General features: G+C 37.8%; 1 protein-coding gene across 1 annotated transcript in view; it reads left to right on the forward strand.

Annotated features, from left to right (window-relative positions):
- Positions 1–25,441, forward strand: part of Rtn3 (reticulon 3) — a 61,464-nt gene that overhangs the window by 12,356 nt on the left and 23,667 nt on the right. The window lies entirely within an intron of this gene.

A 25,441-nucleotide genomic window follows, 5' to 3' on the forward strand; every position in this document is an offset into this window, starting at 1 on the left:
AAAACATGCTATCATGTCATTTCTTTACCTAAACACATTTAGTGATTTCTCACTGCACAAAGGATGTAATCCAGATTTCATTAGGTGACACTTAAAGCCATTTGGAATGTGGCCAGTTCTGTCTCCAGAATGTCTTCCTTTGCCTCGTTCACCTGCTGAATGGCCTTTAAGACCAAGGTTACCACGTCTTCTGAAGCAATCTTAATTTTACCCTAGTGGCTGCCTCTGCTGTGTTCCCATAATCATCATATAGTCTTACCGGTTTATATTTCTTTTTCAGCTACTTTTGAGCACTATTTTGCAGTGCCTGGCTTTAGCTGCTTATAGAAAACGATTTCATTATTAGCATTTCAGGATTAAGATCACCCTTCTGAAGTTACTTCCCTGTATGATTTTGTAAGTTAGAAACCTCATGAAATGTTGGTGCAAACTACTGGTTATCTAAGTTCTCTATCAGAACAGAGGCTGTGCATAAAAATTGGCATGTTGAAATTTTCCATTAGGAGGAGGTGTTTAGGTGGAAGTGCAAAGGTAGACAGCTGGCAAGTTCATAGGATCTTTCTTGGCATTGGGTTTACCTAAAGCATTTGGTTTTTCAGGTTTGTTCAGATTTAAACTCATTAGTTGGTGGAGATTTAATGTTGATAGTAAATGCATATGGAAATGAACTCATCTGGAAACATTAGAGGGGTAAATGTACTACATTTTAAGAAGAAAAGGACTGCTTTTTAACATAAATGTTATGCTTCATTTTAAGATAACTTTAAAGCAGTGAATTTTTAAATTCTAATCTCTAGTTATTGAATTACTGCTTGATAGCCACTAAATTCTGCCTTGATGTTAATATTCTCTGTATCCATTACTACTGAATAGTTTTACTAAATTAATACTTATAGATACAGCTCTGGCTCAGTCCTTAAAGAAACCAGTCTTCTATTTTTGAGTATTTTTTCTCTTTTCTTTTTTTCTTTATTTACTTTTTTAAACTTTGGTGCTGAGGATTGAGTCCAGAGAGCTCTACTGCTGAGATATAGCCTCAGTCTTTTTTATGTTTTTATTTTGAGACAGGGTCTTGCTAATTACTTAGGCTAGCCTTGAACTTGCAATCCTCCTGCCTCAATCCCTCAAATTGCTGGGCTTACAGATGTTTGACGTGGCTAGTTTTAAGTATGTTTCTAGTATTTGTGAAAAAGTTTTTAGTAATTGCAAAGAAAAAAAGGGAGGTAAATGGGCATGGTGTTTTATGCCTGTAATCCCAGCCACTCAGGAGGTTGGGGCAGGAGGATCATGAGTTCAAAGCCAGCCCCAGCAAATTTAGCAAGATCCTGTCTCTAAGTAAAACATAAAAATGGCTGGGGATGTGACTCAGTGGTTAAGTGCCCCTGGGTTCAATCCGTGATACCAAAAAGAAAAAAAAAAGGGAGTTAATATATAAAGTGCCATATATTTAGGGCCATATTTGGAGTTTTTCACATAGCTATTTTTATTAATTTCTTTCCATTTTTATTGAAAAGGTCATGTTTTCTTAAGAGCCAAAGATTATATTGAAAAACAAATCTCCCTCCTATCCCAGATGTTCCAATCCCTTACATTAGTCCCTTGGGATGGGGTGGAAGGGCTACCGGGGATTGAACTCAGAGGCACTCAACTACTGAGCCACATCCCCTGCCCATTTTTATATTTTATTTAGAGACACTGACTCACTGAGTTGCTTAGGGCCTTGCTTTTGCTGATGCTGGCTTTGAACTCATGATTCTCTTGCCTCAGCCTCCCAATCCACCTGGCTCCCTTTTGTTTTCATTGACCACATGGGGTCACACTGAATTCTCTGTTGCACTTTGCTTTGCTTTCTAAATGTAAAATACAGACTATATCAACATGTATAGCTGTGTAACTTGTTCCTTCTTTCTCTTTTTTTCTTTATTCTCCACCCGTCCTGTACTGAGGATTGAACCCAGAACTTTGTACTTAATTACTTTTCCACTGAGCTATATTCCTGATCCTTTTTTAAAAGTTTAGTTTTGAGATGGCCCTCCTAAGTTGCCCGAGCTGGTCTAGAATTTAAGAATTTAAGATCTACAGCTTCCCAAGTAGCTGGAATTACAGGCATGTGATACTGTTCCTTGGCTAGGTTTAACTTTCTAACTAGTCTTCTATTGGTAGTCATAGAGATTATTTTTTGTATTTATACCTAGTGCTCTTATGAATAAATATTCACACAATGTTCTTGTATATATATGCAAATAAGTCTGTAGGATGGATTCCTAGAAGTATAATTGCTGAGTTAAAAGAATATGTGCTCGGGCTGGGGTTGTAGCTCAGCGGTAGAGCACTCTTCTTAACTTGCAAGGCCCTGGGTTTGATCCTCAGCACCACAGTAAATAAATAAATAAATAAATAAATATGTTCTGGCCATCTATACCTTAAAAATTAATTAATTAATTAATTTAAAAATGTCCTTGAGCTGGGTGTGCTGGTGCAGGTCTGTGATCCCAGTGGCTTGGGAGGCTGAGGCAGGAGGATCAAGAGTTCAAAGCCAGCCTCAGCAATTTAGCAAGGCCCTAAGCAATAAAATATTAAATAAAATATTAAAAAGAGCTGGGGATGTGACTCAGTAGTTAAGCACCCTGGGGGTTGTAATCCCCAGTACCAAAAAAAAAAGAAGAAGAAGAATATGTGCCTGAGATGAGGAAGTGGGAGGATATGTGTATTTTAAATTTTGACTTCTGTTGCCAAATTAAAGGAGTATAACTTCTCATGTTTTTCTATTGGATTGTGGGTTTTTGTTATAGGTATTGAGGGTTGACTTTGCATATTTGCCAATTAGATGTTTCAAATGTTTCTATTAGTAACTGATGCCTTAAAATACAGGTGAAAATAGTTAAAAGCCAATAGTTAATTAGTATTCAGATACCTGCTTTCCTTCAGCCAGGAGTGGTGATACACGCCTGTGATCCCAGCCACTCACCTGTAGTCCCAGACACTCTGGAGGCTGAGGCATGTGGATCACAGGTTTAAGGTCAGCCTGAATAATTCAGCAAAACCCTGTCTCAAAATAAAAAGTGTGCAGTGGTGCATGCCTGTAATCTTAGCAACAAAGGAGACTGAGGCAGGAGACTCCCAAGCTTGAGGCCAGCCTCAGCAATTTAGTGAGACCCTCAGCAACTTAGCAAGACCCTGTCTCAAAAATAAAAAACAAAAAGGCCTGGGGATGTAGCTCAGTGATAAAGTGCCCCTGGGTTCATTCTCTAGAACCAGAAAAAAAGAAAAAAACGATACCTACTTTCCTTCTCCATGCAAAGCAACAGAGGGGCACCATCTGCTCTTGAGGTTGTGGTTGTTCTAAAATGCTAGAAGTTCCTCTTTTCTTTCTTTGAATGTGATAATGTTTGTCTTTAAAAGATTGACTTTTAGAAATGCATCTTGGAAATAAATCAATAGCAGGTGAGTGGAATTAGTAACTTGAAAATAAAGATTTGGATTTTCGCCTTTGCTACACCCAATGAAATTATGCTTGACCCCCCCCCCAAAAAAAAAAGTTAAAATGAAAATTCCTTTGTGAGGTTGTTATTCTCATACTCTATATTTTCTTTCAGATTCCTTTGTTTCTTCCTCTTCCTCTCAGCCTGTATCTCTATTTTCGACCTCTAAAGGCAAGTCTGTAAACTTTTTTTGTTCATTAATAAAAAGAAAAATGTTGAGAAAGAGGCTGTAACTGGGGATAAGAGGCACAAGTCTTCTATTGCCCCCACATTCCTATATGAAAATTATTATAGCCGGGCATGGTGGTAAATCCCAGCAACTTGGGAGGCTGAAGAGGGAGGATCACAAATTCTTGGCCAACCTAATTAACTTAGTGAGACCCCCATCTCAGAATTAAAAAATGACAGGTAGAATACTCCTGGGTTCAATGCGCAGTACCACAAACAAACAAAACTAATAACAAGCCAGTCCTTTCTATTTAGCAGTTGTCAATGGGTTTCCTGTAAAGATTGATAGGATAGAATGAGGGTGGGTAGACCACTGAACACAGCATAAGTTTAGATGTAATTTTGAATATTTCCTAAAAATTGAAAACTTGACTGTGGAATTTGTGGCTCAGAAAACACTCCACCCCAGAATATATTTATTTTTTTTTATTTCTATTTATGTAACTTGTTTAGAAAGAGTAGTGACTTTAGAAAATAATTTAAAAGTGTGCCTACAAATATGTGTGACCTACAAATATGCCAACAACTAGAATATCATAATCTGAATTTCTCTGGGATTTGTCCCAAGAGCTAGGCTAGTTCCAAATTGAACAAGTCAGTTGACTTTTGGCAATTAAGACTTCTTGTCCTAGAGATTTAAGCCATGGCTTTTTTTCTCCCTTTATCTGTCAGTCTGTGAGGAAGGGTATCAAAGTTTTTAGGAGTAGCTACCACCATGAACCTGAGAGAGAAAGAGAACACTGCTTCCTTGCTTTGTTCCAGTAATAAAGTGCTATTCCATTTGTACAGTTGAACTAGATTCCCAAATATAGGTCAGTGGAAAAACCTTTAAAAAAAAAAAAAAAAAAAAAAAAAACAGGAAAAGTAATTAAAATCACTAGACAGATCTAAAAAACCCTGTATAAACAGTTTATTGTCCCAACTAGAATTCTCTAACTGTAAAGTCTAGATGTTGATTTATTATGAAGACTTTGACCTTATAAGAAAAAAAAATATATAATGGGATAAAACCTACACTTGTTAAATTTTTGTCTCATCTATTCTTCTTAGGAAAAATTATAGACAGTTCGTTACTTGCAATTCAAACAGATAACATTAACACACCCCCAAACCTTTATAATGTTCCTAATTATGTGAATTTATGTAAGTTGTGTATGAAATCATGACCTTTGAAATTAACATGTTTACATTAAAAGAGATTTTGTAAACATTACAAAATAACTAAAACATAAAGTAGTTCTCATTCTTGACATTTGGAACTTGATCAGATTTATATTTTTAAGGATTTTTTTTCCTCATGAGAAATTTAGTAATTTAGGTAAATTGTTATTACATTATTCCACTATGTGAAAACCATAGTATACATTGAAAAAATAACCATATTTCTACTTTTGTATTTCAGATCCTTAAAAATACATTATAGCTTTATGTCACTTTTTTCATACAGAAATGGGATAGTTAATATCCTAAATAGTGAACAGTGCAACTTATACACAACATACCCAATGTGTGAAATATTTAGACTGCATAACTTTAAAAATTTAAGCTGGCTGCAGTGGTGCAGGCCTTTTAATTACAGCAACTCTATAGGCTGAGGCAGGAGGGTCACAAGTTTGAGGCCAGCCTCAACAATTTAGGGAGGCCCCGTCTCAAAAAGGTCTGTAGATATAACTCAGTGGGAAAAGCCTCCTGGGTTCAGTCCCCAGTGCAAAAAGAGAAAAAGACAATTGAATCTCTTAACAAAAATTACGCATGATCTCAAGTAGAATAGAGTTTTGTTTTTGTTTTTTTAAAGAACTTTTCTGATTAAAAACTAAGATTTAGTCCTGGTCATGGTGGCCCATACCTGTAATCCCAGCTTCCTATAGGCTAAGGCAAGAAAGAGGATGGCAAGTTCAAGGCCAGCCTGGTCAATTTAGACCGTCTCAAAATAAAATCAAAAGGACTGAGGATATAGCTCAGTAGTAGAACACTGACTAGAATGTGGGAGGCCCTGGGTTCAATCCCCAGTACTGCACAACAACAGTAGGCTTCAGTTTTATAGTGCATATTAGTGTTTGTATAAGAGCATACAATTATTGTTCTTCCTTTTTTGCTTCCAGAAATTTATTTTCAGGATAGTGTTATTGTAAAGTGGTGGTTAAAACTGCTGCATTCTTAAAAGCATTCCAGTCTAGTCTCTTTGTGTGTGTGTAGGGGGGGAGTGTTTTTTGTTTGTTGGTTTGTTTGTTTTTTGAGAAAGAGGTAAAAGAAGGTTTATTACTTTGCTAATGAAGGAGAAATATAGGGGGGGACTCCTGTCCCAAAGACTGATTCTGCCCCTCATCAGAAACGGGTTGTGTGTGTGTGTGTGTGTGTGTGTACACACCAGGGATTGAACTCAGGGGCACTTGGTCACTGAGCCATATCCCCAGCCCTAATTTGATTTTGTTTAGAGACAGCTTCTCACTGAGTTGCTTAGCGCCTCACTAAATTGCTGAGGCTGGCTTTGAACTCCCAATCTTCCTGCCTCCACCTCCTGAGCCACCATGCCCAGCTCTTGTCTGTCTGTCTGTCTCTCTCATTAATATTTATTTTTTAGTTGTAGTTGGACACAATACCTTTGTTTTATGTGTTTATTTTTATGTGGTGCTGAGGATCGAACCCAGGGCCTTGCACGTGTAAGATGAGCGCTCTACCACTGAGCCACAACCGCAGCCCTCTAGTCTCTCTTAATAACATTTTCTCCTGCAGAAACACATGATGGAAAATCAGCCTGATAGGGCTGTATTTCATTGGCCATCTATGGGTCAGCCTGTTAAATTGTTTGCAGAGATGCCTTGACAGATAATTAGGTATATCATAGAGTAGTCAAGACTAGGAGCTTCTAATCTTCATTAATAAAAATAAGGGAAGAGGAAGTTATTGGTGTACTGGCTTAGGTGTATTAAAACCCCAGGGAGGGAGGGAGGGAGGGAGGGGGCTGAGGTACTAGGGCCTATCTAGTCCTACAAAGGTCTTTCAGAGTGAATGCCATCACCAGGTTGCTAACCCAACTAATCTTTTTTATATTCTTTAGCCATTTAGCCTAGGGAAAACCATACCCTATATATTTTTATATATTAAACAATATAAAGAAATAATTAAATGGAACATTTGTAGATTTAAAAATGACTTGCATTTTTAATCCTCAAATACATATTTATCATTAATTGGGTTTCAAGGATGTGCATGTACAAAAATTTAATGAATTAATTAGGTCCTTCCTAAATAAGTTGTACCTCCCGAGTAGGTCCTTATAGTCCTTTGCTTTTCCATTAAGCATTGTAAATTTCAGCCTAATCCCTGAGAATTTCAAAACAGGGGAGTGAATTTTTAATAATTTCCTATACTTATAAAAAGATATAAAGATATTGACAGATGTCTTGTATGTGACTAATTTTTAAGTTTTTGCTATGCTTAGTACTTCATGCAAATCTTCTCATTTAATCCTCATGACCAATTTTGTGGAGGAAAAGTACTAACTCTTTTACCAGTTGAGGGAACTGGGGTTTAAAATGGTGAAGTTTCTTGTTTGAGGTCACACAACAAGCAAGTGACAGATTAAGGACTCAAATTCATGCTTCTATCTTCTGCCTGTGATACAGATGGTCAGGTTAACTGACTGTATCTTAGGGTCTGGAGGTTTTTTTAAAAGACGTAATTTTGAAGTTGATGTTAAAATTATGAGAGCAAAACTGGGCGCAGTGGTGCATGCCTGTAATCCCAGCAACTGAAGAGGCTGAGGCAGGAGGTTGGCATATTTGCCAGCCTCAGCAATTTAGTCAGTAACGTAGTCTCAGAAAGGTCTGGGGATATGGCTCAGTGGCAGAGCACCCCTGGGTTCAATCCCCAGTGCCCTGTCCCCAAGATTATGAAAAAAAAAAAAAAACAGAAATTACTGTTTTGACCATATCCTTGCTATTAGTAATATAGCTATCATCTGCAGAATGTGCTCCTTCTATCAGACACAAAAACTGAAATTTGGTTTCAACTTTGAAATCTTTGGGAAAAAGTGGAGGCTGGAAAGTACTTTGATTTTCTTTAGAAACATTTTAAGTAGGTGAAAATAAGATTGAAAAGAGAATCCATCCATCATTCAGAATTGGAAAGCATATTCAGAATTGGAAAGCATATTTACATTGATGAATGTTGCATTCTCTTTGACTAATGAAGTAGGCATCTAGAATAGGAAGTTACATACTGAACTTCGGGGCAAGCATTGAGGAAAAAATTTTGCCAGTTACAGCCTTTTTAAAAAAATTAAAGCAAAACATTTTTCTTTGTACTTTAAAAGAGTCTTTTTGTCTAGGACCTAGCTTGGCTGCAAAGTGTCTGCTGGCTAACTTCCTATTTTGATGCTGTGGCTGAAAGTTGCTGATACTGTTTTGCACGGTGATTTGTCTTCTTGTTTTGTGAAAATGAGAAAATTCATGTGTAGGAAATCCTATACCTGAATATTTCAAGCCTCCTTTGTATGAATATACATAGTATTTATGTGAAAAAGTAACAGTGGCACCATTTCCTCACTGATTAGGGTGTTTTTTTCACATTATGGTTTCCTTTTAATTTGAAGGAATAAATTTTCTGCCAGATGTGCACACACCTGTAATCTCAGCTGCTTGAAGCTTGGGAGGCTGATGCAGGAGGATCCTAAGTTCAAAGCCAGCCTCCGCAACTCAGTGAGGCCCTTAAGCGACTTAGTGAGACCGTGTCTCAAAGTAAAAAATGAAAGAGGGCCAGGGAATGTGGCTCAGTGGTTAAGTACCCATAGGTTCAATTTCTGGTACCAAAGGGGGAAAAATGAATTTTCTAAGGGAGGGTATAGTAACCAGGTGGTAACTATTCCATAAGCTCTTGATTCTTTTTAGGAGAAATTCTTTGATATAACATCTAAAATTCATTATTGCTTATTTCTAGATCAAATTGTTTGCAGTAATTAAATTAGAAACACTACTCATTTGAGAGACAGTGTGGGGAAAAAGTAAAGAGAAAATGTTTTAAAGTATAAAGTAAGCAATGCTGAAGAATGTTTTTCAGCTCAACTTGATATGTACATGGTATTCAATTTTTTTTTCATAATGCTTTTAACTTCCCTTGTTCTTTAAGATAAAAATACTCCAGGCAGAAAATTGAAAAGTATTATTCAATTCCCAAACCAGATTTTCTAGTCAAATGGAACTTTTGCCTTATTTCAGTCAAAATTTAGAATGTATGTTAAAATTAGTTTTAGTAGTGTTTTTGTTTTATTGTGTTTTGTGTGTGGTGCTGGGGATGGAACCTAGGGCCTGCTGCATGTAGGTAAGTGCTCTACCACTGAGTCATACCCCACCCTCTACAAGTGTTTAAAACAGGCACAGAAGAATTGGCCCTGCTCCTTCCCCTGCTACCTCTAAGTTGTGCTCCTGGACAAGAACATCTATGATGAGGAGTGGCAACCTCTTTCTGTAGGATTTTGGAAGAATACAGTATTGGGGCTGATCTTTCTGCTCTTCTAAAACTAATCCAATGGAATAAAGCAGTGACGTGGGTGATGAGCTCTAAACTCCTCCAAGATTCTGAGTTAGTAAGTCAAAGATAAAGCCCAGGAAATACTGATAGTTGTCCTAAAGATTTACGGGATGCTAAAGATTTGGGGAAAAGGCTGTTTGTACTATCTTGTTAAATTGTGCAGCTACTTGCACATTGAACTAAAAACATACTTTGACTTGGTGATGACCTGGCTTAGAATTTCTCACAGGTTAACTTGTCCACATGGGATCTAAGAGAACTTGGGATGCCAGAGGCATTTGGTTTGTACCAGCTGATTCAGAAGTTGTGTCACCCAAAGTTTTGAAATGAATACAACCCCAAATTATTTAACTTTCTAGACATGGTGGTGCACACCTGTAATCCCAGTGACTCAGGTGGCTGAAGTAGGAAGAGTGCAAGCTGAGGTCAGCCTTTGCAACTTAAACCCTGTCTCAAAAAAATCAAAAGAACTGGGATTGTTGCTCAGTGGTAGAGTATCCCTGGGTTCAATCCCCAGTACAAAAATATGTATATTTATTTTATTTATGAATGATAGGAGTGAAAGTATGAGTGAGAATTTCTGTATTATATGCAGATACAGGTAGTTACGATTCAACAATATACATTTTTTTCTCCCCCCCTAATAAAAAAGTATAAGGTCTGGAATCTGGAAAGATTTTTTTTTGGGGGGGGGAGTATGTGGTGTTTGGGACATTTATGGGGGTTTACTAAATGCATGATACTGTTTTTGTTTTGTTACTGGGGATTGAACCCAGGGGCACTTAACCACAGAGCCACATCCCTGCCTTTTTATTTTTTTGAGACAGGCTTGCTAAGTTGGTTAGGGGCTCAGCCTCCTGAGTCACTGGGATTTTAAGCATGCACCTTGTTTTGTTTTTGAGAGAGGATCCTGCCCAGGCTGACCTTGAACCTTGGAATCCTCCTCCCTCAACCTCCTAAGTAGCTAGATTTACAAACCTGTACCTCTGGGCCCAGCTGTAGATACTGTTCCTAACATGTATTAACTGATTTACTTCTGACAGCAATTCTAAAATTAGGTGATTTAATAACCCCATTTTTTTTTTTTTTTTTTTTTTGTTTAAAGTAAAACTAAACAACTTACCCAGTGCCAGACAATAAGAGTGATGAAAGGATTTTTTATCTTTTAATGAGAATTTTTTACTTGGGAATGGTAGAGAAATTTAGATTATGGCTGCCAACATCATAAATCTATTAGATATATATATAATATAAACATTAAATCCCACTGTCACAAGTAACTAATTTAGGAAATGTTCATAATGAGACTTTTTTGGTGGTTTGTTGAGTGCATGTGAAGTGCTGTGTGTGTGTGTGATGCTAGAGGAACTCAAAGCCTCATGCATATTAGGTAAGCACTCTTCTACTGAGCTATACCCCAGCCCACAATAAATATTTTGAAATACAGGAAAAGTAATATACATTTTCTGAGACATAAATTAATCCAAAATGTTTTCACCAAGGAGTTGTATAGTGTATAGAATTTGAAAAACTAATAACCCTCAGGTTTCTCAGGGTTTTCTGCTATTTTTCCAGGTGCTGACTTGGACAGCACCAATGACCACTAAGGGCCATACTGACTAACTGAAAGAATCTTGGTTTAGGAGTGGTTTTAAAACGCTTATTAGATTCTAGTCTTTGTTCTGCTTAATGTTTTTGTGTTTTTATAAACTTTTTACTTCCAGTCCAGTTTTTTCCTTTGTCTTGGTACAAGTCAGCTGTGTCCAAGTTGGTTAGTGTTTCAGCTAGCCAAAAGAATTTCTTTTCATTTGCTGAAATTCTAAACAAGATCATTAAAATTAAAACATAAATGGGGATGTTACCTTCTTTGGCTACATGTGGGAAAATCTAGGTGTAATGAGAATTTACACCTGTATCTCACAGTCACTAAGGAATGAATGCAGCATTGAACTCTGTTTACCATCCAGGGTTGCCCTCAGAAAACACTATCCTAGATGGGCATGGTGGCATTCACCTGTAATTCCAGGGACTTGGGAGGCTGAGGCAGGAGTATCAAAGGTTTGAGACCAGGGCTGGGGTTGTAGCTTAGTGGTAGAGTGCTTGCCTTGTACATGTGAGACACCGGGTTCCTCAGAACCTCATAAAAATAAACAAAGATATTATGTCCACCTACAACTTAATTTTTTTTTTTTTTTTAAGTTTGAGACTAGCCTCAGCAACTTTGCAAGACCCTCTCTTAAAACAAAAATCAGGGCTGGGGTTGTAACTCAGTGATAGAGCACCCTTGGGTTTAATACCTAGTACAGGGGTGAGGGGAGAAGAAAAAACATTATCTACCCCAAACAGTAAGATAGGAAATCATTATTAAGGAAGATGATTTAAATTATTTTTGTAAAATAAAATAAATTATTTTTGCATATAGAAGTCATTTTTAATAATATTTAATAAACTGTTTGATGTTGTTCAGGCAGTTATGGTACTCAGTAATGGACTCTTTGGTTCTCTGAGAATAGGGCTTCTTCTGACCTAACCTTGCAGTTTTTACCTTGTTCTACACCTAATTCATAACTTTTGGAGTGCTAGAGTTCAAGGAAGATAGGAGAAAAGCAAGACTTGATGGGCTGGGGATGTGGCTCAAGTGGTAGCGCACTCGCCTGGCATGCGTGCGGCCCGGGTTCGATCCTCAGCACCACGTACAAACAAAGATGTTGTGTCCGCCAAGTACTAAAAAATAAAAAAATAAAAAAAAAAAGAATTGATAAACTGACAAGTTTGTGTCCTGCCAGAGCATAGAACATTTTTACCGTGTCTTTTTATTTTTCTAGTAATGATGCATTCTTTTATCAGCATTCATTTCAGTGCCATTTCATTTTCATTTCATGGTGCACTGCTACCACTGCCACTGACATTATTTTGCTTAGTGATTCGGCTTATGACTTTCCTTCCCTCTCATTTTTTTTTTTAAATATTTTTTATTTGTCAATGGATCTTTATTTTATTTATTTGTATGTGCTGCTGAGAATCAAACCTAGTGCCAGCAAATGCTGTACCACTGAGCCACAATCCCAGCCCCTCCTCCCCACTTTTTAATTCCATAAATGTAAGGTTTTGTTTTTGTTTTTTCCTGTTTTGTTCACTGTTTTAAAGGCAGTCACTAAAACATTGTCTAGTACATGGTAGGCACTCAATAAATTCTTGTTGAATTATAACTAATTTACTTTTCTTACTTTCATCTGTAAGATGACAGTTCGTCTGAAATTTCCATCTCTGTAAAACATATAAGTTGAGCCACCCCTGTAGGGTAGAGTCAGTTTTGCTCACCTCAAAGTTTCATTCCTGTCTGAAGGGAGGACTCCTAGGCAGTTTTACCTTAACCCTGATTTGGTCCATGAATGTTTTCTGATAGAAACAATGACCATGACGTCCAAAAACAATTTTTTTTATTATTTTTTAGTTATAGGTAGATGCAATATCTTTTTTATTTTTATGTGGTGCTGAGGATTGAACCCAGTGATTCTGCTTATTACTTTCCTTCCCTCTCCTTTTTTTAAAAATATTTTTTAGTTGTCAATGGATCTTTATTTTATTTATTTGTATGTGCTGCTGAGAATCGAACCCAGTGCCAGGGAAGTGCTCTACTCCTGAGCCACAACCCAGACCCTGTAAGATGACAGTTCAATGCCTACCTCACGCATGGTAGGCAAGCGCTCTACCTCTGAGCCACAACCCCAGTTCCCCAATAATAATTTATGACCCAGTTTTCAGAATATTTCTGATTTAAATGTGGTTGATAATACTCAAAACTTCAACTTTTGGGACTTTTTAATGCACAATGCTGGGCTTCATTTATCGTATACTCTTAATCCTGTCATGCTAAATATCAGGACTGTGTTTCTTACATTAGAACTAAATCTGAATTATAATTTACTTCAAATATTTTCTGTCCTAGCAGTACAGTTTTAAAACCAAATTTCAACAATTTTTCATCTATAAAGACTCTTTTTTCTAATACCCAGATTATAGTTTTACTGAGCTATTTATCATTCTAAAGCTATTGATCTGAGCCATAGCTCAGGTCCTGTTTTCATGAAATATCAGTGATATGTCAAAGTAAGGGAACTCTATGTAGCATTTGGAAACATTTTTTATAGTAGTAGAATTTATTTATTGTAAGATTTATTTTCAATTTAATAAGTTTGAGGTCAGAACTTTGCTTTTATCTAATATGATTATTCGGGTTCTCACATGAAAAAGAGAACATTAGCTAAATAATGGTCACCCAAAAGAATTTCTCTTTGACATTTTCCCAATTCTTCATTCATGCTCAAGGCATTGCTGTTCTGAGCCTACTTAGATCTCATATGCTGAATCTTTAATTCATTTATTTGGAACTGTTTATCTAAGACCTACTTTGTTCCAGCTCCGGTTATATAACATATATAACAGAGTGCATGAAAGACAGTGCCTTCCCTTACGATCTTTTTCTGATCTATCTTTTTCTGAAATAAAAACTTGCTAGATTTGAAAGTTAGGAAACAATGTGGTAAATTAATGGTTAGTGGTATTAATAACTGTTAAGAATGCATTATTTCTATTATTGGTGCATTTTTTTTAAGAGAGAGAGAGAGAATTTTAATATTTATGTTTTAGTTTTTGGTGGACACAACATCTTTGTTTGTATATGGTGCTGAGGATCGAACCCGGGCCGCACACATGCCAGGCGAGCGCGCTACCGCTTGAGCCACATCCCCAGCCCCTTATTGGTGTATTTTAAAATTATACATAATAGTAGGATTTGTACATGCACACAGTATAACAGTATAACTTGGTCAGTTTCATTCTCTAATACACCACTTTTATTTTTTTATTTTTTTAGAGAGAATTTTAATATTTATTTTTTAGTTATCGGCGGGCACAACATCTTTGTTTTGTATGTGGTGCTGAGGATCGAACCTGGGCCGCACGCATTCCAGGCGAGTGCGCTACCGCTTGAGCCACATCCCCAGCCCAACACCACTTTTATTTTAAAAGGAATTCTGGATGGAGTTAACTCTGTCTTTACCAAAGAAACCAATTGGCACTGTGAATTTTGCTTAAAATGGCTAGTTGGTACAAGAGATTTGGGAGCAAGCCATTCATACACAGGACAGAGCTTTTTTGGGGGTAGAATAGAATAATTTTAATCTCATTTTCAGGTTCAGGAAAGGGATGCTATCTCTCTTAAAGATCAAAAAGAAATATGAGGATGGGCACGGTGGCATATGCCTGTAATCCCAGTGATTTGGGAGGCTGAGGCAGGAGGATTTCGAGTTCAAAGCCAGCTTCAGCAACTTGGCATGACACTGCTACTTAGCAACTCGGCAAGACCCTGTCTCTAAATAAAATACAAAAAAGGGATGAGGATATGTGGTCCAGTGGTTAAATGCCCCTAGGTTCAATCTTTCGTACCAAAAAAAAGGAACTCTGACCATTCTTTTTTCCTTCTCAGATTGTGGGAATGTAACAGTGGATTTATAGAGGCAGTGTGATTTAAATTGTTCAGCTTACACATAAAAAGTATTTCAGGGGCTGGGGTTGTGGCTCAGTGGTAGAGTGCTTGCCTCGCAGGTATGAGACACTGGGTTTGATCCTTAGCACCACATAAAAATAAGTAAAATAAAGATTTTTTTAAAAAAGTATTTCAGTGCTTCAGAGCATTAAGGTGTTTGTTTTGTATTGATTGTGTTGCTTCTGTTGTGTAACCCACAAAAAGAAAAAACTAACCCAAATTTTCCAATACTATCACCCCCCTTTATGTTTCACTTTTGCCGGGGGAAAAGTAAACTAATTAAAAATTTTTTGTTGTGGAAATTTTTTGTCATTTGCAGTTTTTAGCATGTTATGGCTTTCCTGTTTCCATGTTGGCAATTTTATGCATGTCTTGTAAGATAACTGTTGATCATTGCTTTGTTACATATTTGTGTGTGTTTGTATAAATATGTATATACACACACACACACACACACATCCTGTGTGTATATATGTGTGTGTTTGTGTATAATTTAAAAATAAAAAGCATGCTGCTTGGCCTGACTAGCTAATGTGTGATTGTACCTGGTAAACAATTTTTTTCTTTCAAATTTTGACCATAGTGGAATTGAGCTCTCTTTGCTCTGATGAGCCACCTTCAGAAATTATGACTTCCTCCTTTCTTTCATCCTCTGAAACACGTAACTCTGACCCTGCAACACTACATGGAGAAAAAAATGAAGTGTTAGGCAGCCAGCCTGTAATAGCCAAAGAAGGAAAAGATCACTTGGCTCTTCTACATTTGAAAAAGATGGAAAAGCCTCAGGGGACCTGCAAAGACAGAGCAGACTCTCCAGTTTCTCTTGCAGCAGGAAGAGTTCCTTGTAATCAACCTTCCATTCCAGCCAGTTTCCCAGAGCGTCCTGCTTTTCTCCTAAAGGAAGCCTGTCAAGTAGAAGAGCAAATAAATAAAGATCAACAGTCCAAGAACTCAAATCAGGTACTGAATAGGGAGGATAAAACTGCATTGGATGTTGATGACAGGTTCACTTTGCCAGTTGCCCAGAAACTACCCACTGAGCAGTCTAATGAAGAAGGCACTAGAACATATTCCTTGTCCCCCTCTGAAGTTTCAGGTGGTGGTATTATAGAAAAAGATTCCCCTGAATCACCATTTGAAGTAATTATTGACAAAGCAGCATTTGACAGAGAATTTAAAGATTCATATAAGGAGGGCGCAAATGATTTGGGTGGCTGGGCAGTGCACACTGATATAGAATCATCTGCAGACATGTCAGAGACTAATGACAAAGTGTTTCCACTGAGAAATAGAGAGGCAGGGCGTTACCCATCATCTGCATTACTCACTAGACAGTTTTCACACACAACTGCAGCATTGGAAGAGGTGTCTAGATGTGTGAATGATATACATAACTTTACTAATGAAATATTGACTTGGGACTTGGTTCCCCAAGTGAAACAACAGACTGATAAATCTTCTGACTACCCCACAAAAAGTGCAGGACTTGACAGGAGTGAATATCATTCAGAAATCCCAGTTGTAAATCTTAGGACAAACACTTACCAGAAAATTCCTGCATATTCTATCAATGAGAGCCCATCTATCACCAAAATCACAGGTGATTGGGAAGACACATCTCTCCCACAAGAAAATGCTATCATTGGAAAACCTGTAAGTAACCATCTCATTTACACAAAAGAAGTCAATGTCAAAGGTGTAAAAGGTGATAAACAGAAACAAGATGACATACTTCCAGAGTTGCCTGGATCTCCATGTGAGAAACATGTCTCTTTGGGTTCTGGAGTGGCCACAGTGAAAGTGGTTTTACCTGATGACATCCTGAAGGATGAAACAAACTGGCAGATCTCTGTGCCAGAAGAAATCACAGAGGCAGATAGTTCTGGTGAGTCTGATGACACAGTAATAGAGGACATCACAGCAGAGAGATCATTTGAAAATAGGATTCACACTGAAAAACCTTTCTCTATTCCAAATGCTGTTGTAAGAACAAATGAAATCAAAGAGACTCCCGGTTGTAAGAAGGTAGAAAGTACAACATCTAAAAGCACTGAAGAGCTGGTCAGGGAGCCACATCAAGCTCAGTCTGGTAATCTTGGAAGGAGACCAGTTGGTGAGGCAGTGTGTTCACCAATACCTGGTATGAATGTTGTGTTGGAAGATGTAAGAGAGTCCAGTGCTGTGAGTGAAGGTGCTCCTGAAAAGCCCATTACAACTGAGAACCCAAAACTTCCTTCAGTAGCACCTCCAAATGTTTTTAGTGAGACAGAATTCTCATTAAATGTGACAGCTTCTGCCACGTTGGAGTCATTATATGGAAATCATATTAAAGACATAGATGATTCCTCCCCAGAGGACTTGATGGCAGCCTTAACAGAAACCAGAGAGAAAGGAATACTAGGTAAAGAGGAAGGAATTGATTCTGAAGCAGTGTCACAGAAGCCAGCTTCTCCTGTAGAAGTCTCATCTGAGAGTGAGTCAAATAGTTCAAGCAAAAACAGTGCAAAATGCAAAGAAACAAATGGAAGTGACTTTCTGGATATTTTCACTACCTGTGGGACTCCAGTGGTATCTCTTGACTTAGAACAGGAGCAGCTCACAATCAGAGCCCTGAAAGAGTTAGGTGAAAGGCAGGGTGAGGAGCCACCTTCTGTGCAGGGTGAAGAATCTCCTTCTGAAGAAAGACTCAAGCAGACATTTGCTCCAGAACCTTGGCCACAGAGATCACATGACATCCTAGAACATACAGATGTTAAGACTGGCTCTGATCTTGGAATTTCCAAAAAGCCCACTATTATCAAAGAAACTAGGGTAGATATTATTTCCAGCCTTAGCAAGACTGAACTGGTAAACAAGCATGTCCTACCAAGACTTCTGACAGACTTCTCAGGTAACCATTTACATTAGAAATATTGCATGTGATTAATTCAGCTGTGATTGATTACTTATCAGAGTGCCTTTTCTTAGTCTCTGGTTTATGCCTATAGAATTATAGCTGGGATACCACACCCTGTATGGTGGGGGAAGGCAAAATGTTTTTGTTTTTATCTTTTATGATCACTTGATTTGATTTCCCTATACCAGTATTTCCTGAAGCAGTAAACCACTTTGTAAAACTAATCTTCCCTGAAAGAAATGTCTTAATATTTCAATTATATTTCAGGGTCCTTCTTTCTTTCTAGGTTAGCCTGAAGGTGTGAATACTGCTTTTAAGGATAGCATTACATTGATCTGGCTAAGCACTTGCCTGGCGTGCAGAAGGCCCTGGGTTTGATCCCCATACTGCCAGGAAAAAAATCATCATGTTCTCATTTATTTACAAAATAATTTTTAAATCTCCATAACAATTACACTGCTGGGCACTTGGGTTTTTTTGATAGAGACCTTGTGAAATCTACTTAGCAATCAAAGATAAAGGAATTCCTGTTGGGAAAGACAGTAAATGAAAGTTTTAATTAATTTAGTCATATACCACAGAGATTTAATGCTCTGAAAGTAGGTAATCAGTATTAAAATACTCTTTTGCAGTAATACTTAAGAGAACTTTGTGCATTCTTGTACTTTGGACTTTAATATTCTTCAGGCCACAACTCATTAGATGGTACCAGAAGCCCTTCTTCTTATCTCATATTTGAAATCATCCATTTCCTCATAATTATTGGCTTTCATTTAGATTACTTCAAGTGCTGTCTCTTCTAGGGTCACAAAGAGACAAAAAATAAGGTTATTTAAAGCCCTCCATAAATGGTCCCTGACCTCCAATCTAATACCCCAATTCTATTCTTACTGTATACATACTGTTAAATGCAACTTAGGGATCTGTGGTTTCAGAATATTTTTGATAATAGACCCTTTTTTCTAGATGAAAATCGTACATAGAGTTGTAATGCTGCAAAAATATTAGGATAAATGTACTTATATTTGATTACATTTTTAACTTTTTATAAATGTATTTCCTTACTGAAGATCATAGACAGATTACTTAATCTTTCTAAATTTTATTTTCAACTTTTAGATACCGGGAATTAACCCAGGGGTGCTTTGCCACTTTGCCACTGAGCTACATTCCCAGCCCTTTTTATTTTTTATTTTGAAATGGGCTATTACTAGTTGCTGAGGATCTCCCTACATGACTGAGGTTGACCCCAAACTTGTAGTCCTCCCGTCTCAGCCTCCCAAGTTACTGGGATTACAGATATGTGCCACCAAGATTGTGTTAATCCATGATGCAAAGAAAACACCACTGAACTCCAATTTTGAATTAAACTAAAGCAAGCTTATATTTGGGTACACAGGAGGTGGCCAGGACTGTCTCTCCGAAAACATTGGGCTAGAGATCAGTACCCCAGCTCTCTAGGAACACAATTTCATAGCACAAAAAATTACAAAGGGGGGGTGTCTTGAGAACCTACAGATAACAGGATTTTGACAAGCATAATACAAAGGCAGATAGTAGGTTAATGATCTACATGGCTTAACATTTCAAGGTAAGGAATAAAGTTAGATCCATCAGAATTTATGAAGTGCCATTGAGGTTTCAGAGAGGGTTGTTACTTGGTCAGGGAAAGCCAGGCATGGGTGAGTTCAAGGCATGGGCAGGAATTCCAAACAAGTTTAGAGATCGCAATAATTTATAGTAAAACAGAAATTAACTTTTCATGACTTTGTGACGAGATGGCTCCCAGTCTTAAAATGGAATAAGACTGGGTTCATCACTTGGCCTAAATTTTAAATATTAAAATTGAGAGAACGATCATACTTAATCCTATAATGCTCTTATTATAAGGGTTGAATGTGAAAACGCAGGCAGTGTATTCTCTAGTATATAGTGAATATTCAGTCAGGGCACCACGCATGGGTCTTGGTACATAGTGTGTACTGGATAATTATTTCTTCAGTTATCAGTACATCAAGGTTTTGTTTTTATTTTTGTTTTGTGGTACTGGGCATTGAACCCAGGAGTTCTTTAGTTACCCTGAGCTACATCTAGCCCTTTTTCTTATTTTTTTGGCAGGGTGAGGGGTTACCTTGGATTGAACTCAGGGGTACTCAACCACTGAGCCACATTCCCAGCCCAATTTTTTTGTATTTTATTTAGAGACAGGGTCTCACAGAGTTGGTTAGTGCCTTGCTAAGTTGCTGATGCCGTCTTTGAATTCTCAATCCTCCTGTCTCAGCCTCCCGAGCCATTGGGATTACAAGCATGCGCCACCGTGCCCAGCTGTTTTTCTTATTTTAAGACAAGGACTTAATAAATTGCCAAAGCTGGACTTGCCTTTTTTTTGGGGGGAAGGTGTTCCAGGGATTGAACTCGGGGGCACTTGACCACTAAGCCACATCTACGCTCTATTTTGTATTCTATTTGTAGACAGGGTCTCACTGAGTTGTTCAGCACCTAACTTTCACTGAGGCTGGCTTGAACTTGTGATCCTCCTGCCTCAGCCTCACAAGCTCTGGGATTACAGGAGCTGCCCCCAGCTGGACTTGAAATTTTTTTATTTTTTTATATATTTTTTAGTTTGGGGGCTGGGGATATAGCTTAGTTGGTAGAGTGCTTGCCTCACATGCACAAGGCCCTGGGTTCAATCCACAGTACCACACAAAAAACAAAAATTTTTTTAAATTGTTGATGGACCTTTATTATATTTTTATTTATACATGGTGCTGAGACTTGAACCCAGTGCTTCACACATGTTAGGCAAGTACTCTACCACTGAGCCACAACCCCAGCCCCTGGACTTGAATTAGTTTTTTGCAGGGGTGGGTACTGGGTACTGAACTTGGGGGCACTCAGCCACTGAGCCACATCCCCAGCCCTATTTTGTATTTAATTTAGAGACAGGGTCTTACTGAGTTGCTTAGCGCCTCGCCATCGCTGAGGCTGGCTTTGAACTCATGATTCTCCTGTCTCAGCCTGCCAAGCCACTGGGATTACAGGCCTAGATCATCATGGGGCTTGTTTTGTTTTGGGGGTGCTGGGAATTGAACCCTGGGCCTCACATGTATTAAGTGAATGCTCTATGTCTTATCCACACCCCGAGTCCTTGAGTTTTTGGAGTAAACCCCAAATTTTAAATCATTCAGAATAGCAGAATACTCTAGTAATTGACTACTGTTGGACTTAAAGAATGCTAGTTTAGCCTGGCATGGTGGCGCAAGCCTGGAATCTCAGCAATTCAGGAGGTTGAGTTAGGAGGATCACAAATTCAAAGCCAGCCTCAGCATAATCAACTGAGAGAGACCCTCCCAAAATAAAACATAAAAAGGGTTGGGTATGGCCCAGTGGTTAAGTGCCCCTGGGTTCAATCCCCAGTATCAAAAAAAAAGAAGTGCTAGTTTATAATATTGTTAAATTTGGATTAAGGAACATCTGGTTCTAATTCATGCTTTATTGTGCTTAGAAGAGGCCTGAGTTTCTTTACATGTAAAATGAGGATGTTGAAGTAGATGGTCTTCAATTATTTCAATAAGGATTGTCTGACTCTGAACATTGTAGATATTTTCCTGTGTGGTGGTTGTTGTAATTATTACATGTGGTTACTTTTGAGTGATGAGGCATACAGAAATTAGGCTACAAAAACTCCAGTGTCTAATTCTGGGACTTTCATGTATAAGTGTGATCTCAGACAATTGCTCTAACTGGTTCAGCATCTTCCTTTGTTAATAGGGTGATGGTAATTACTTTGCCATGCTTTATGTGTTATTGTAAGTAAAGAACTGTGCAAATATTAGAAATGATTAGTAATTTGCAACTGAGTTGTTTAATCTATGAGAAATGAAAAGGGCTTTGGAAAATTCAGCATATTTATCAATGATCAAATTCTGTGATTAGTAGATATTTTTAGATGACAAATAAGACTGATATAATTAGAGTTGAAAGGTCTTCCTTTGCATATTTAGAAGTTGAAAACCTTGTTAAACTATTTTATGAATAAATCTTTATAAAATATAAACTATTTCAGTAAAATGTATTATCTTCTAGCTTTAAATAAGAATACATATATAGTCTTTCTTAAAATAAAAACAGTTCTTTTTTTTTTTTAAGAGTGAGAAAGAGAGAGAATTTTAATATTTATTTTTCAGTTTTCGGCGGACACAACATCTTTGTCTGTATGTGGTGCTGAGGATCAAACCCAGGCCGCACGCATGCCAGGCGAGCACACTACCGCCCCATAAAAACAGTTCTTTATGTTCTAAAGTTGCTGGGCAGAAATATGCCAAAGAAATAATGAAAAAATTATTATTATATACCAGTTTATAATGAGGCATTTATGATATTATAGTTAGTTGCTTGGTAATTATAGAATGATATTCTCTAACAATTTATAGGGGGTGAAATTAGATTCCTTCTTCATATACTTATTTTGGTAAAGATAGTTTTTGCTTTGGGGTATCCAGATTGGCAAGAATTGCAAGGAAACAGGCTTGATGATGGTGTATTATACACTGCTAACCTTTCTGGGAGGCGGTTAGGTAATTTGTAATAAAAACCTAATATCGTAGCAATTTATTTTATTCCTTGCATTTCTCCCTTTCCTGCTTCCCAGTTAGGCCCCAGAGAGTCATAGGACATGTGATCATCTGGTTTGTGCCCCATGGGACTTGGAGGAGGGTGCCCTCTCTTTAGACTCTGGTGTAAGCTCATCCGCCTCAATTTCTCTTGTGGGGGCTACACAATGAGAGCAAGGCCTCGGCTCAGGCTGGAGGTGGGAGAGGGAGAGCTTGGAGTAGGGTAGGGGCGGCACTGGTTCACAGTGGGGGTTCTATATGGAGAATTTGTGATTTCCCCCTCTCTAAGATTGGCCCAACCAATGGGAATTGGTGACTGTGTACAGATTCCAAAGAGACCTGTGTTAGTGGCCTAAAGAGACCTGTGTTAGTGGCCTAATGTGATATTTGAAGGCTGGATGCCTTTATCCTCTTCAAATAGAACTCTTAAAATATGGGAGTGATAATGATAGAGTAGATGAGCTAATAGCAGAGAGAACAAGAACCCAAAAGAATCTCATTTTTCCCCAAACAAATAATGCCTATAAACACATTCACTCTAAAAAGAGGAAGTCTTTGGGTCTGGGGTGAGATTGGATGTGAGTTTCAGTTTTCTGTGGGGAAAGTCCACTGTTGTCTGCCCACCTCAGCTGCCTTTTCAGGTATGCTGCCCCACCCTGGCATAGAAAGATGGAGGAATGTGAGCACATGTGATTGGAGTGCCCCTAGACCTTCTGCTCCTCTCTTGCTTTATGCAGACCCTGGTCCACCTGCCTGGCTGAACTCTGCACTGTAAACCCTCTGCAGATAGATGACAGAGTGAAGTTAACCTTACAGGCCAGCCAATAGTGACTGGCTCAGAATCAGCCAACCAGGATGTCCACACCCCAGCTACTGATGGCTAGGTGGCTTGGGTACATGTCTGCCAGCCTGGAATTGCTGGAACCCATTATTTCCTGCCACAGCCCACAGGACTTGCAGAACTGGAATTGGACTTCATTTTAGTCAGCTTTTCATCATTGTGACAAAAAACCTGACAAGAACAACTTAGAGAAGGAAAAGTTTATTTTGGCTGACAGTTTTAGAGGTTCATTTCATGGTAGGCTTATTCCCTAGCTCTGGGTCTAAGGTCAGATCGAACACATGGTAGAAAGGTGTGGCAGAGGAAAGCTGCTCAGTTCATGACAGCCAGGAAGCAGAAAACCCTAGCAATTTATTCTAAGAAAAGAAATTTATATGCAAAAATAACTACAAAGATGATTATTGTGGCACTGATTATGGTGGTGGCACATCTCAATGTCTTATTTATTTATTTATTTATATTTTAGTTGTTGATGGACCTTTATTTATTTATATGTGGTGCTGAGAATCGAACTCAGTGCCTCATGCATGCTCTGCAAGCACGCTTCCACTGAGCCACAACCCCAGCCCTCATCTCAATGTCTTTAACAATTGGTTGAGTACATATGACATACCTAAGCAACAGAATATTTATTATACAGTCATTGAAGTTGTTATAGGTGTTTGTTTTTAAGAAATAGAAAAAATACAGAAAAGTACGAAGATGAATGCGTGTCTCTACTCATAGAATTAACTTCTATTAATTGTTAACATGGGTGGTCCTATTTTTTTCCTGAACTAAAATGCCCTTTGATTGCTACCTGACCCACTAAATTCTTCCCCTCACTTCCTAAGAGGTAACAGCCATCATGAATCTGGTACATCTTTGTAGTTTTGTTTGTTTTTAAATATTATTATAGTTGAGTATTTTGCATTGAGCACATAGCCGTTTTTATGACAGGATGCATGCTTAAAGTAGAAAACAAGTGAGTTACAAAACAAAGTATACAGAAGGATCCCTATTTTGGTATCATTAAAAGTGAATTTATGGGCTGGGGATGTGGCTCAAGCAGTAACACGCTTGCCTGGCATGTGCAGGGTGCTGGGTTCAATCCTCAGCACCACATAAAAACAAAAACCGAAAGCTAAAAAATAAAATATTAAAAAAAATTCTCATTCATTCTCTCCCTCTCTCTCTCAAAAAAAATAGTAAATTTATATACCCCACACATAGTGAATCTCTCAAGTTTGTTGTTCTTGTGTGTCTGTTTGGTTTACCTACATTCTTAGCCCCTAAAGTAATTTTTTAAAACAGATCACAATGGTTTTTTTTCTTTTATTATGGTCTAGAAGGCTTCTATTGGATGCAACCTTTCTTCATATAATTATACACTCTGCTTAAAAAACAAAGGTCAAAGACAATGGAGAATGAAAGAAGCAAACAGATACTGAGAGAGTTGACAGTTGTAAGAAGAGACAACATGGAATTCATTTGCAGTTTTTACTCCTTTTAGCCAGAAGACAGGTTGAAGAAGTTGGCACCTAATCAGTTGCCTAAAACTTTCACAGAAAGTTACCTGAGGATGGAATTTGGGTCAGCCGCAACAAGTCAAGCACTAGATAATGAAGGGAGAAGGAATCCTGGAAAGGAAAGATGTAGACAATGAAAGCCTAAAATTCTATGCATAAGATGAACTCTCTGTATAACCTCTGTTTAATCCCTGAACCACGCATATACTCAAGATTCCAGGCAGACCAGCTAAAAGTAAAAAAACTGAACTGAGGTTTGTACTTATTAGACCATAGTTTGCAATTTGGGTTTAACCAAATTTAATTGCATACTAAAACAAAAATATTAATATTCTCCAGAAGAATAAAAACAGTAGAAAGTAAGTAAATGAGAAAAATGCCAAATACACACACACACACACACACACACACACACACACACACACTGTGCTGTCAACAAGCACAAGAAACAAGGGTATTACCAGAAATAAAAATAAGACATGTTTTGGTAAAAGACAGCAGGAAATCTTGACAGTCATAAATTTGTATGTTTCAAAATATGTGAAGTAATAGTCAACAGAAATAAAGGGGAGAAGTGGGCAATTCTGTACTCATTATTGGAGATCTTTTTTTGTTTGTTTTGTTTTGTTTTTTTGGTACTGGGGATTGTACTCAGGGACAGTCAACCACTGAGCCACATCTCCAGCCCCATTTTTTGGTATTTTATTTAGAGACAGGGTCTCACTGAGTTGCTTAGTGCCTTGCTTTCTTTCTATCTATCTATCTATCTATCTATCTATTTATTTATTTATCTGTT

This window comes from Callospermophilus lateralis, chromosome 2 (assembly GCF_048772815.1).
Source record: "Callospermophilus lateralis isolate mCalLat2 chromosome 2, mCalLat2.hap1, whole genome shotgun sequence".
Lineage (NCBI taxonomy): Eukaryota > Metazoa > Chordata > Mammalia > Rodentia > Sciuridae > Callospermophilus > Callospermophilus lateralis.